General features: G+C 41.9%; 1 long non-coding RNA gene across 1 annotated transcript in view; it reads right to left on the bottom strand.

The window, feature by feature from the left end:
- Nucleotides 1-12,782: 12,782 nt before the first annotated feature.
- The window catches only part of LOC310677797, a 4,123-nt gene continuing 2,918 nt past the window's right edge, over nt 12,783-13,987 (bottom strand). Inside the window, exon 4 of the long non-coding RNA XR_014511458.1 lies at nt 12,783-13,290. This is a non-coding gene — a long non-coding RNA (uncharacterized lncRNA). The remainder of the gene's footprint in view (nt 13,291-13,987) is intronic.

Genomic DNA, 13,987 nt, shown 5'->3' on the forward strand with positions numbered 1-13,987 from the left:
AAACTAGACGACGTTGTTTCATTAACCAAGCCAATACTTAACTTTAGTTCAGCTTCTGAGTCCGCTTGCCGGCTAGCTTCTTCTGCAATGTTCCAATTTACACAGTATTCTAGCTCATTGGTTTCAGCTTTGCCTGCTGTTGCATTCTCCCTCTCTCTCTCTCTCTCTCTCTCTCTCTCTCTCTCTCTCTCTCTAACACACACACACACACACACAGAGAGAGAGAGAGAGAGAGAGCACAACCCATTGGCCCATCATGTAGCATCCTTGCCATGAGGTATCCTGACCCAGCTTTTCAAAGCGAAGAGCAGGCAAGTCACAAAGCAGAACCAAGTCCTTGTTTGAAGCAGCAGCCAAACGTCTTTTGCTGTTGTGCGTTCAGATCCCGAGACCTCCCTCCTTAAATAAATACACATTTGATTCAAATTTTATTTTTGGTTTTTGGCAGAATTTAGGCCACAACTTTATTGATTACTGAAAGTGAGTGGTTGCATAGGCTCTGGTTCAACTAGCTCCCTACACTCTTGCAGGTAGTGCTGACCCAGAGCTCTATCGTAGGTCAGCCAAGGGTGAACACCTGAGGTAGGTGAAAAGCCTGGGAGCAGACTCTGTTCACTCCCCTGGTGCTCCCCTGGACTCAGGAACAGGCACAACCCCCTTTCGGGGTTGACCAAACCAAGTTGATTCCCTGGATTCCTTTAATGGAATACCCTTCACATAGGGATGACAAGACCGTTCTCCCATCCCTATCACCTGAACCAGTGCCTATCCGCAACCTGCAAGCAGAGGGAGAAGATGCAGCTTGAGTCAGATGGTCCCCTCAGTCTCGAGGCATAGAAGGTTAACCCTTCACTGCACCCAACAGTTTTGCTACACAGCAGGAAAAACCCAAATGGCTCCAGCTAATCAGCCAAGTGGGAAAATTCCTGCCGTGCCCCTGTCCCAATGACAGACGACACACAACGGCATGGCAAGGTCAATCACAAAAGACCCTAAATATAGGGAGAGGTGGGCGGGTGTTCCGATGCATGAGCCAAAAGAGGAAGCTCTGGGTCATGTGCATGGGTATATATATATAGGCCCCTCGATCCATTTGCACTGCAACCCATTGGCCAGATCGAACCCAGCATTGAGGGGCCTCCAATTGGACGTTGTGGCTATCCAAACGAGCCCACCCACAACCAAGAGGTCAGTCTCATAGCTCTCACCGCAACACATGCCCTCTTTGAAGGAGGACACTGTTTGCAAAATAAACTCAAAGTCCCTCAGCTGCTCATTGAAATGTAAACCCATCATCTTCCCCAAAGTGCTGTGAGTTTCACAGGCCTCCCCGAAAGTTGTTGATATTTTCTTCATGAGAAGGAAGCGGTGGGGGAACTTCTTTCTTTCTTTCTTTCTTTCTTTCTTTCTTTCTTTCTTTCTTTTCGCCCGTGTCAATTCATCAGTGTTCAAATCCCAGTATCACGTGGATTCAGAACTTGCACATTGATGATGCTGAAAATAGAAATTGTATTAATAGACCTGGAAAACTGAATACCCTTGTAATGGAAGAAGTACATATGTAACATCGTTTCCTAGCTTGGTAAGGTGAGTTATTTCACCTGAGGGACAACGTAATACAATAGAGTGCATAAATCTGGAATGCTGCCAATACCTCTGTATTCAAGAATCTCATTCACATTAATAAGCTGACGGTGTGTAGATCTCAATTAGTAAAATAAGCTGGAGCTATCAGAGACAATTCAAGGAACACATAGCAGATTTCACTGATCTTCATCTTTAGGCCATGTGTACAATGTTTAAAATTTGTAGGTTACGATGCACACAAACACAGATTAATGAGTTGGTGACACCCTTAATATTTTGAAATATAGAAAGTGGAAAAGTGACAAAACACCTACGATAAATGAGTGGCAGGTCCAGTCCAAATGACAGAATATCTGTAGTTGGCTATGATGACAGGGAGTTAGAGGCTATCCAAAACAGAAAGTACAGAAAGAATGGAAAATCTTTAAAGAATATCTGGAAAACTATTGTAATAATAAACATCTCCTGGCAGAACTAGAATGATTCTTGCAAAACAAGAAATATAATGTTTTTGGTATCTGATGAAAACAAAGAAAGTAATACAACAATTTGGAACTGTGTGAGAAAAAATAATAGAAATAATAATTCAATGAGTCTAATCGGAAGTCAGGTGTGTTTATTTTATTTCTCTCTTTTTAAATTCTTCCTTTAACCTTTTTTCTTTTTCTTTTTTCTTTTTCTTCTTTTTCTTTATACTGTTTGTCTTTGGTCTTTTTTCTTTTGGTCTGCTAAGAAAGAGATAAAGCTAAATATGAATATCTGAGTAAGTTAAAGTGATGTTCTGTAACTTGTCAATCATTGTTAAAGGTGGACAATTGTAATGAACTGATGTAGTTACTGTAGTTTTTCTTGTTATTGTTGAATCTTAAAGTATGTGAAACTCAATAATAATAATAATAATAATAATTGTAGTAATAATAATAATAATTTGAAATATAATGAAGGAAATGTCCATACCAGGCTGCTAAAAACTAGTGTTATTTTTCGAGAGACACCTCATTCATTGCCATTCAAAAGCAATATCTCTGGTTCAGGCAGTGTGATGGAATGCTGTTATTTCCATAATTTTTTCTCCCTTTCTTGCACAGTCTAGAGGCCATAATCAAGGCACAAGAATCTGCTTATTCAATTCTGATTATAAAGTTAGACCAAATATTAAATAATGCTTTCAGAAAATAACAGTGTGGCTACACCGTTGATCGAGACATACTACCACCAGCACATACCTCAGGCACTTAAAGCTTACACTGGCTGCCCATTAAGTTACTGAACCAGGTTCAAAGTTATTGTATTAATTTATGCAGTCCTTAGCAACATGGGGCTGAGTTAGCTTAAGGACCATCTGATGCCTTATATCCCAGCCTGGTCACTCAGATCTTTGGGGGTCTGTTGGTGGTCTCTGGTGGTCCAAATAACCAGCACGTAACTACTAGAAGCCATACATTCAGTTTTATGCTAAAAGTTTATTGTTTTTCCTGTACTGTAAAACACGTAGAAACGTGAAAAATTAAGTGGTATATAAATGTCTTAAATAAATGAAGAGCTATAGGTTTTGTATGTGCTTTCCATTAGTTGCATACTGCTCAATGTGTTATGCTTCCTAATGTGCTTAAAGGTAAAGGTGCCCTTGACCATTAGGTCCATTTGCGGATGATGCTGGGGTTGCGGTGCTCATCTTGCTCTACAGTGGTACCTCGGGTTACATATGCTTCAGGTTACATATGCTTCAGGTTACACACTCTGCTAACCCAGAAATTGTGCTTCAGCTTAAGAACTTTGCTTCAGGATAAGAACAGAAATCGGGCTCCGGCGGTGTGGCAGCAGCAGGAGGCCCCATTAGCTAAAGTGGTGCTTCAGGTTAAGAACAGTTTCAGGTTAAGAACGGACCTCTGGAACGAATTAAGTACTTAACCTGAGGTACCACTATATAGGCCGAGGGAGCCGGCATTTGTCTGAAAACAGCTTCCGGGTCATGTGGCCAGCATGACTAAGCTGCTTCTGGCAACCCAGAGCAGCGCACAGAAACGCTTAGAAAAAAACAATTAATTTGTGAAGCCTTGACTTAGTTTCTTCAGTTGGAATCTAAAATAACCTTTGATTACTATAATTGGTGTAAAGAGACTATTACAGCAACTTTGTAAAGGTATCCATATTGGCAACTGTGACCAACAGACATTGATGACTTCCAGTGCAATCCTATACATGTCTACTCTGAAGTAAGACCTATTGGGTAGGTATAGGAATGCACTCTTAATCATTCCCCTCCCATCTTAACAATCCTGCAACTTTGACCTTTCTTTTAGATTTCTCTCTTATGCTATTTTATGGTTAACTCTCTCAAATCCTCACATAAAAAAACAAAGGAAAACAAAAACAAAATTATATCTGTAGTGTTGTTTTTATCTCTCCACTGTGTATATTTATACTATAACAAATTCAGGTCAGTGACTTTCTTTCCTTTTGTTTTTATAATGATGGGCGCAATGGGACACTATTTATGTTTGATTCTATTAATAAAAACTAACATTACTGAAAATTGGCTTATTCATTTTCAGTGCATCCACAATGGGGTGAGGTTATGCGAAGAGAAATCAATAAAGCAGATTTAAGAACACAGCATAATTGTAAACTTTTCAACAGAAGAGACAGAAAACATTAAGTGGGTTTGTAATGCAGCCCAAGGAATGGTGACTTGAATGTACAGTAGTAGATTTCCGTCACTATTTATCAAGAGACTGAGAGATAAGATGGTGCTAGAACGTGATTGGAAAAAGTAATACATATAACCGAAAGATAAGTGTGTTTAACAACTGACTTTATCAAAGCGAGTTGCTGCAAATAGGATGTAGAACTGCAACTGGTGATTTATTCTACTTGAGAAACAATTCATTCTGTGTCACACGTACTTCATTTCTACTTCTCTTTCAAAGTAAATACAACTTGGAAGATGTACTTCTGCACACTCCGAACTAGGATAAATTCATTCTGTCCCAGCTGCAAATGGAACTATTTTGGTATGATTCTTAACATTCTTTTCTATGTCAAAGGTCTTTATTAAGGGATTCTGAAGGGATGCACAGCAAAGGCAGTGACAGAGACATGTTGCCTATAATTCTTAAAAATGTACCCTTAATACGGTTTTATCTAAATTGCATATACAATTATTATTTTTCTTTCACAGTCCAAATTATATCAACTGTAAAAAAATGATAGAAAACACAAACACAAAAGCATCTCCCACCCCCCCACCCCCACAAATTCTTAGCTGTAGTCACACAAAATCTCTCGTAAGCTGAATCTTGCTGGATCTCACTGTATCTGCTTCCTCTGTGATCTTCGGATAGGCGCCAGAAAACTGATTACAGGTCACCTTCACAATAAAAATAATAATGTAATAATAATAATTTATTATTTATACCCCACCCATCTGGCTGGGTTCCTCCAGCCACTCTGGGGAACACCATAGAAGTGAGCAACTTCAAATTTTGAGGATCTTTGCTTAATCTTCTCAAATACATTGCATAAAATAAGTTCATCACCAACTTGTTTCCAAGGGCCCTGGACATACACAAAGGAGAAAACAGGCATTATTCCAACTGCTTGGAGCAAATAAGCTAGTTTCCCATAGTGGTGGCTCCTCCCTGTTTCATCTGTCCCACTAAGCATGTGCTACACTGTTAAAGTGATGTAGAGGAGTGAGATACACAAACAGCATGAAAGACTGCGTCAAGCATAATCTACAGGTCATTGGAATTCCTGTGTGCCTCCATCCGATGCTAACCTGGTTAACATTAGGATACCTTATATATACTGCACATCTATTGACTGCCTGGTGCCCAAGTCACTAGTTCAGGCATCCCCAAACTTGGTCCTCCAGCTGTTTTGGGACTACAATTCCCATCATCCCTGACCACAGGTCCTGTTAGCTAGGGATGATGGGAGTTGTAGTCCAAAAACAGCTGGGGATGCCTGCGCTAGTTGGTATAGCTAGAAGAAAATAAGGACTTTAACTTTAGCATAGCTTCCAAGTTTCCTGTTTGAAGAGGGACGTCCTGGATTGACAGAAGTATGTCTGTGGCACCGGCGGAGGAGGAGGCCACAGAGGAGACTATCCCTTCCCCTAGGCAACACCAGCTCTGCAGTGTCTCCCAATGCTGAACAAATCAATTTATTCAGTCACTGACCAGAGTGGTCTCCCAATGGGCCAGTACAGCTTTCTCTTAGGCCGTGCTGTGTAGGTATATTGTCTTTTGTTGGGGGGGGGGGCAATGCCTGTTCCCCACCCATGAAATAGCACTTGGTGGTCCACATAACAGTTTTTATATTTCCAAATGTGCCCCTCATGCCTCCAAAGTTTGGGTACCCCTGTATGAAAATGCTGCCCAAAATGAGCCTTTTTGAATGCTGGATAACAAACTTGTGCGTTGATTCATCCATTTTCTGATAACTGCATCTCTGCAGTTTTACTGTTCTGACAATTTTGAATTCACCATTCTACTAAACTTTTACATATATAAAAATGGTGCATGTGCACTTGCTTTAGGAATACCAAGGCGGCAAAAAAGAAAAGGAACTGTGGACTAGGCATGCAGTTTTAAATTGCTCCTGAAAATATAACCCCCTGCTACACTGCTCTGCAGAGGTCAAAAGTACAATTAATATTGATGCAGTTGTAGGGCAACAAAAGAATCAAGTCGGCACATTCTTGACTTCCAGACTAGTTAGCACTAATACGTCCTGGGTCAGCATTACTGCAGCTTAGATTTGTGTCTCCTATATTTATCCTGCCAAAGGTTTACCGCTTTAAATTATCTAGCTCTGTGACACAGCATAGCTTCACTCACACTAGATCTTTATTGGGTGGGTGGAGGTCAGGGTAAAATAAATTGCATCAGTGTATTTGTGTGATCAATTGATTGCAAGGTCAAATGCAGCTTAAATTCAGAGGGAGCGCTGGAGACCCAGGACATTTTCTCGAAATCAATGACTGCTTGAAAAGGTGTGATAACTAGAGGCTTTGGACCATTAACACCGTCTGGTCATTAAGCCTTTGAAATTGTTATAGGCTTTATAACCTTTCTTATCTAAAGCAAACAATTAAACATTTTAATTACATCATAGGGATGACAGGAGATAATTGAAATTATCAGGAAGTAATGTGGCCACATTAATTTGAGTTACTGTGCCACTGTTTACCTATGGAGTTGCCATGCAGTTAACACAGACAAGAATTATTACCCAGTAGCTATTCAATTAGGCCTGTATCTAGGTTGCTTCTCCCATAAAGGATGTCACAGGGAAGAGGAGATGGAGAGAGATGTTGCATTCTATGCATTCCACAGTTCTCAAGTATAATTGGTTGTCTTGTGCCAGGAGGAAATCGTAGGGACCTATCATATGATTTTGGATAGTCCATCTTAACATATGGTCCGTTTAAAACTGCTTTTGATAGCAAGGGACCAAAACAAAACATTGTTTAATACATCACTGAGGGAGAAGGTTCAGTTGCTTCCCCTCCATTTTTTAAATAAAAAAAAAAAACCTTACTGGGCTTCTGCAAACTCCACACATGAGCCACTTTGGCTCTTTGGATCTCAGCTGTATATAGTTTTATTTGTTTAACATATTTATGCTCTACTTTTCAAAATCTTACAATAGCCAGAGGTAAAGGTGCACCTGAGGCATAATCAGGGGTGATCTGAAATGGGCAGTGGGGGAGAAAGAGACAGAGACTGCCCACCACTCTCTGTCCCCCCAGACAACATCCTTGAGTTGTGTGTATTCCGGCTCTGGTGGCAGTATATTGTGGTGAAATCCTAAAAAAAAAGCTCAACAACTTTGGGTGACCCTCTTTGAAAAACGTTTGGACACCACTGATCTACACAAAAAGAAGTAATGACATTTGGGCGGAGAGAACAGTTTCCCTCTTCCCTTCTATCATGTTTCAGACCACTTCTGGACATAGTCCTCACAAGCTTCTGAACACCTCCCAAGCCTCCAAAATCATGGTTCAGTCTTTCTCTTGTCACCCACAATTATATTGATATATTTTCATTCGCTGAGAGGCTTTCTGGATGCTGGTGGAAATTTTGCTACCTGAACTTACTGCTTTACACCAGCTTCTTGTGCATAGGATTGCTCCCTACATTAAGCGAGATTGTTAGATTGATAATAGGAAGTGAATTCTAAATTTATGGCAGAGCAGAAGCAATTTTTTAGAATTATGCAGCAAGTATTAACTGTTTTCCTATAAGATATTCAAACACTGAAACTTTGAATTGAAAAAATGATATTGATATTTAATATTTATCTTATTGAACTACTATTGCATGCTTTAATTCTTCCATACCGTACTGTAGAGTTTTGAACTAGCAAAAACCTTCCTGGACTAAGTGACCCTTAGGTCCCTTCAAATTCTAAGATTCTATTATTATTCTTTCCTTCCTTTTAAAAGCAAGTAATTCAGAATTCCAGAATGGGTGAAAAATTTGGGTAGGGAGAATTTTGGAAACACCCCTAAGATGCCTTTACATAAGGTGACACCATAATCAGAAGAGGGGGTGGCTATGAGTGAGTTAGAAAACTTTAACTCTTCTGCAAGCAGGAACAGCATTTTATAATAGGAAGCATTTCACACAATGTTTCTGAATTTGATTTCTTCAGGCAGCACAAGCAACACTTATCTGCCTACAATCCCATTTTTCTTTATGTCCCAATCACCACTGGACTTAGTGGACTGCCTACATGGAGTCATTAAGCTTGGTGGAAGTAGCAGGCCTAGCTTTGATCATTACCAAATATTTCTGATGGATGCCTTCAGGCTCTCAGCTTTCTCTCGCTGCTCTTGCCTAGTCTCCGCTTGACATATTCTCTTGTTAAATCACTACAATTTGCAACAGGTCATTCATCTTCCCAGCTACTTCTGACAATCCTCCGGTGCATCGAACCCCAATAAACAGGGAGACTGTGATGATAATGCCATAGAAATGTCAAGGTCCAGGGAGTTCAGTAATCACTACAAAATGACTGCGTTGAGAAAATAATTTGTTTGGGGTTGCATTCCACTAGCTATTTTTCTTTAAGCACTTGCAACACTAAGCTGTTTCATAAAGGCAAGGTTAACAGCACGGGTCCTATTTTAAGGCTCCATAAGTAAATGTAGTTTGAAGAAGTCTGCCAGATAAACAGCCTTAAATTATCTGAATCTGAGATTGTAAGAGGCTTGATAACAGGAAAAGTCAGATGTGTTTCTAGCAGAGTCATGACGAACCAGCAAATGGAGAACAGCTGGCGCACTTTTGTCTCACGCCTGACTTCTTTTACGCAAGTGAGTTCAGAGCACAGATAAGAAGGCATGACAGGGAATTCCCAAACCAGCCCAGGGAGAGGTGAGGCCACAGAGGGAACTGGTAGCCTATGTTCTCATACTAAGCTCTCAATGATCTACTTGCCTATGGCAGGAGTGGGGAGCCTCAGGTATTTAGTGGGAGGATGTGATCATCCAGTCTTCTCTATCTTGCTTGAGAATTCTCCAGGCCATACTCCTCCCAGGTCTCAACTTCCTCAACTTACACCTCAACTTTAAGTGTTTTTGCCTGGGTGGAATGTCTGATAATGCCTCTTGCTTGTCTGGATTAATGTTAAAGTGATGTGTGTGTGTGTGTGTGTGTGTGCGCGTGCACAGAAATTAGCCTACTGTAAACTGCATCTTCATTGCTTCAGCTGCTTTTGCCTCTGTTCCTGCCCAGCAGTAGCACATGGCCCTGGGAAGGTAGCTCAGAAGGGACTGTGGCCCTCAAGCAGATATATATTCCCCATTCCTAACCTATGGAGTTGGAAGAGGCAATCTGAGTGCTCCACTCAGGCATTTATCATCTTGCGATGATAAGGTATCATGGGCCTGGCATAACTGACAATGTATAATGTACAGTAAACATCCTACTGGGAAGGTCCTTCTGGCAAATATCCCCTTTTGGGGCTAGGTGCTCAAGAAGGTGGTGGTGGACTTCCAAGACTGTTTCCAGCAATACGTTATGGGAGGCTACTGCTCAGTGCCATGAAAGTAGTCTTCTGGTGTCCTTAAGGGGTCCATCTTGTTTTCTATGCTGTCTAACATTGATATGATTAAGCTGCTGAGAGCTGTCATCAAGAGATTTGAAGTGTCATCAATATGAGCATGACATTCAGCTCTTCAGAGAAGGGGCTGATATCTTACACCAGTGCTTGATGGTGATGATGGGCTGGATGTGGACCCAATAAAGGATGGATCATAAAAAGACAGAGATGGTATGTGACCTGGGTTCTCTTGTCCAGGAGATGGGGAGACAGCCTGCCGTGAATGGATTGCACTTTCCCAGAAGGAGCTGCTCTGCAGCTTGAGAGGGTTCCTGGATTCAGTAGGGTAGATAAAGGCTCTGGTGCCTCAGTGACTGGAAGTGTCTTTTTCCAGCTTGGACAGAAATGGCTTAGCCACTGTACTTGACACTCTGGTAACTTGCAGTATCTATGCAAGTATTGTAACAAGTGAAATGTATCAACAGTGGCTACAAACTGAAAGCCAATGAAATAAGGCAGTTTTCCAAGTTAGGTTAGTTCCTGGGAAAGCAATGCTCGTTTTTGAGATATGCAAGTTACTTTCTAGGGCACCTTCCTCCAAAAGCTTGGCTGGTTTCACAGTTTAATTGGGGTTCCTCTCCCACTGTGCCATGAAGAACAGATTTAAGAAACAATCATCATGTTACATGATGCCCTTTTACATTGTGAGGAACTTGGCATGTGTTGCATTATGCAGCAATGTGTCGTTAAACTTCATGGCAGGATACAAAATAATCCATCAGGAGGGAAAGAGAAGCCTTTGGGGATCAAAGAAACTAGTGCACACTTGACTAATTGCTGTTTGGTGCAGCAACAGAAAGGGGGAAATTGCCATTTGTTGAACAACTGCTCAGGGTTGCTTTTAATTATTTGGTTGGTTCTTCTCATAAAGCTTACCTAATTACTATTTGAGCTCATTCTCTGGCTGATCCAGTGTCTGGGCCTCCTGCTGTCTACTTTGGTGCTGATATAGGCCTTAGAATAGGAAATGAATTTGGTAGGCACACTGATTAGGTCTTCTCCAGAGTCCATTGAATATTATTGCAGAAATGAGAACCTGAAACAGAGCAGTTTTGAAGTTGGGTTCTTCCCCCCTGCCATTTTAGTGCAATCAACCTCAGGCCTTGGAAATGTAAATAGCATAGATGTGACTCTGACTGCCATCTCCATGTAGAAGAAAACTAAACATTAGAAATGGGTCTATGCCTAGTAGGCAGAATGTAAGCCATATTTCACTAAGTTGACTGCTGGCCAGTTTCTAGTAGACCATTTAAGCAGCAGTAAGAAACATTGGGCCAGGGCGATAAATGTGGTCCTCCAGTCCTCTCCATCTGACCCTGGGGGCTCCCCTTAAGCCCCATTTTTCACGGGCCCTGCTTTGCACTTTCCTCAAGTGTTTTTGACTGGCTAGAATGTACCATTGAACTCTGATCATGACTCTTGCTTGCCTGTACAAGGCTAGAGGGGTGTGCGCGTAGAAACTAGTCTTCTGTACAAAAGGTAAAAGTTACATGCAATGTTCTGCCCACTTTTGCCCCTGCAGCTACTCACCTCTGTCATGTGGCCTGATAAATCAGATCTGACTGCCAGTGTCAGTGCCTCTGAATACCTGTTGTGGGGGGACATGATTGGGGAGAGAGCTGTAGCATGCATCTTGCTTGTAGTATTCCCATAGATATCAAATTTGGAACTGTGAGAATAGGATGCTGGCATATATGGCCCTTTGGTTTGATCCAGGAGGGTTATGCTTACATTATTATGTTAACGTGGTTAAATACATACATACATACAGTGGTGCCTCGCAAGACGAGTTTTTTCGTTATGCGAGTTTTTTCGTCTTGCGAAGCACCACTGCATTTAAACACTGACAACGGCGGGGAGGGGCGGGGAGAAGCAGGACAGCTGCCGCAGCCGGTACCTCAGACTCACCCGCGCGTTGTGGCCACTGTGCGACGCGGCTGCTGGAGGGCGGCGGGGCTCAGGAGCGCGACTCCAGGGAGAGAGAGGCGCTGGCGGCAACGGCTCTCTGAGGGGAGCGTGCGAGGGGGGTGGGCAGCGGCGCGAGGCAGCCGGAAGGTCGGCCGTCAGCTGGAAGGTGGGAGGGAGCCGGAGGAGCCGTCAGCCAGAAGGTGGGAGGGAGCCGGAGGAGCGGGGAAGCGAGTGTGCGTGCGTGCAGTGACCGTCGCCATGACATGAGAGGCAGGACCATTTCGTCTAGCGAAGCAAGCCCTTAGGGAAATCTGTCTTGCGAAGCACCTCAGAAAATGAAAAACTCTTTCATCTTGCGAGTTTTTCGTCTTCTGAGGCATTCGTCTTGCGGGGTACCACTGTACATACATACATACATACACAAGGGATTCCCTATTGTTATCAGAATCAGTGTGTGCAGAGAGGATGTTTAAATTTTCCTTGCCCCCAGTTGAAGTCTTAATTAATTCCGACAAGCACTGCAATTGGAATTAGGAAAACAGTGTCTATTGGCACCAATGGATTTCTGTCCTAATGCTAACTACTCCATAGTGTATGTTTGCCATAGACAGTGTGGTTGGAGAGGAAAGGCTTAAAACTTTCTTCTCCACATGCTGCAATTGTAATAAGGTCCACCCTCCTCCCTACAAATTTGTTACTTAATTTTTAAAACTGCACAACATGATCGTTAATCATGTCATTGATGTTACATCTAGTCTGCCCTTTAACTGTTAACGGATCATCAGTGTGCACTTTAATGCACAGTGGTGGATGGGCTATGCATATTCTTGCACAGAAAGAAGATATACAACACAAGGCTGAAGTCATCTCACTCCTGCTACATATGATAGCCTGCCAAATGAGTTTTGCAAGACTTGCAGTGAAAGCTATCATGCTTCACCTTGGCAGGCTTACTTCTGATGCTGTCCTTGGATGGAAGAAATGTGCTTCAGTCATACGAACACTTGCATGCATGCACACATACAGCACAGCAAACTGCTCCACAATGAAATGATTTATGAGGAATATTAAAGAGTCTCAGTTTGGTCACTGAAGAAGTGAAGGAAAAGGAATTTATACCGTACCTTCCCTTTTTATCGCTTTTGCTTTGCATTATAGGATAATTTGTCAAGAGCAGCTAAAACGAAGAGTGAGTTGGGAGACTCAAGAATTTTGCTAGGCAGGCATTAGAATGAGGAATAATATTTACAGCATATATCCTTCATGCTGTTAATGTGCAGAAGTGAAGTATATTTGGAAAGGGGACATCATCTAACTCTTGAACTCTTCTGCCCCTTGTGTCTTTTATTTTCCAAAACAACCCAATTCCCTGCCCTCCATAACCAAGCAGTACCTCTTCAAATGGGAAGTAGGTAAGTGATTATCTGTCATTAGCAGGAATCCTCACAGGCTTTCAACACGGAAGTCAGACCAGGGCATTGCTGCCCCCTCCAGGACTGATTTTTATGGCCAGATGGTCTGTAAACCTGGCAAATGCACAGTGGCTCATTACCGTGCTTGCATGTAACCCCAAGACCATCAGGGAACCCTCCCAGCTGTTTTGCTTTGCCACACACAGAGCAGCACTTTTGCGGAGCAATTAGGCAATCTCTCTCCAAGTGATGAGTGCAGTATCTGTATCTGAAATGAGAAAATATTTACTTAGGAAAAAAACATAATAATCAGAAGCGCATTTGAAAATTGTCAGTGGAGCAAGCTGCTCTGAGTACTGGATTGGCTGTCTCGGCTCCTCCATGCCACCACAATCTCAGAAAACTGTACTGGTATAACTTAGTGGGACTTCCATTTTTGCAGAAGATCACGCTGCAGATCTGCCGAGATACTTGTCGCTTTGACAGAACACTTCAGCGTGGTTCTTCTGCATGAGGGTTCAGTTCTGTTCCCACTTCAGGAATGCACCAGTATCTATTGAACCCAGGCTTCCTGCCGTAAGGCTCACAGTCACAGCTATGTGTAGGAATGAGGGGAAATTTGATTCAGTTCACATTCAAGGTGAACCTACCCAAATCTCACTTTCTAAGATGATACAAGACCCATAGCACTACGATCCTTCAGATTCGCACTTCTCTGACTTTTGCAGTTCTGCAGCCAAGTAATGTGTAGAAAAATGCCTATGCATAACTAGGGTAAAGTGTGCATAAAATGCATATATCAGTGAAAATAGCATACGAAAAGGTAGTGCATAAGAGATTACCTTTGTAGTAGTAGTAGTAATAATAATAATAATAATAATAATAATAATAATAATAATAATAATAATATGTGTATATAAGGCCAAATTGTCATATACAAGATGTGTATATAGAGATATTCACAC

Source organism: Podarcis tiliguerta, assembly GCF_965153285.1.
Source record: "Podarcis tiliguerta genome assembly, chromosome: 5".
In the NCBI taxonomy this organism is placed as follows: domain Eukaryota; kingdom Metazoa; phylum Chordata; class Lepidosauria; order Squamata; family Lacertidae; genus Podarcis; species Podarcis tiliguerta.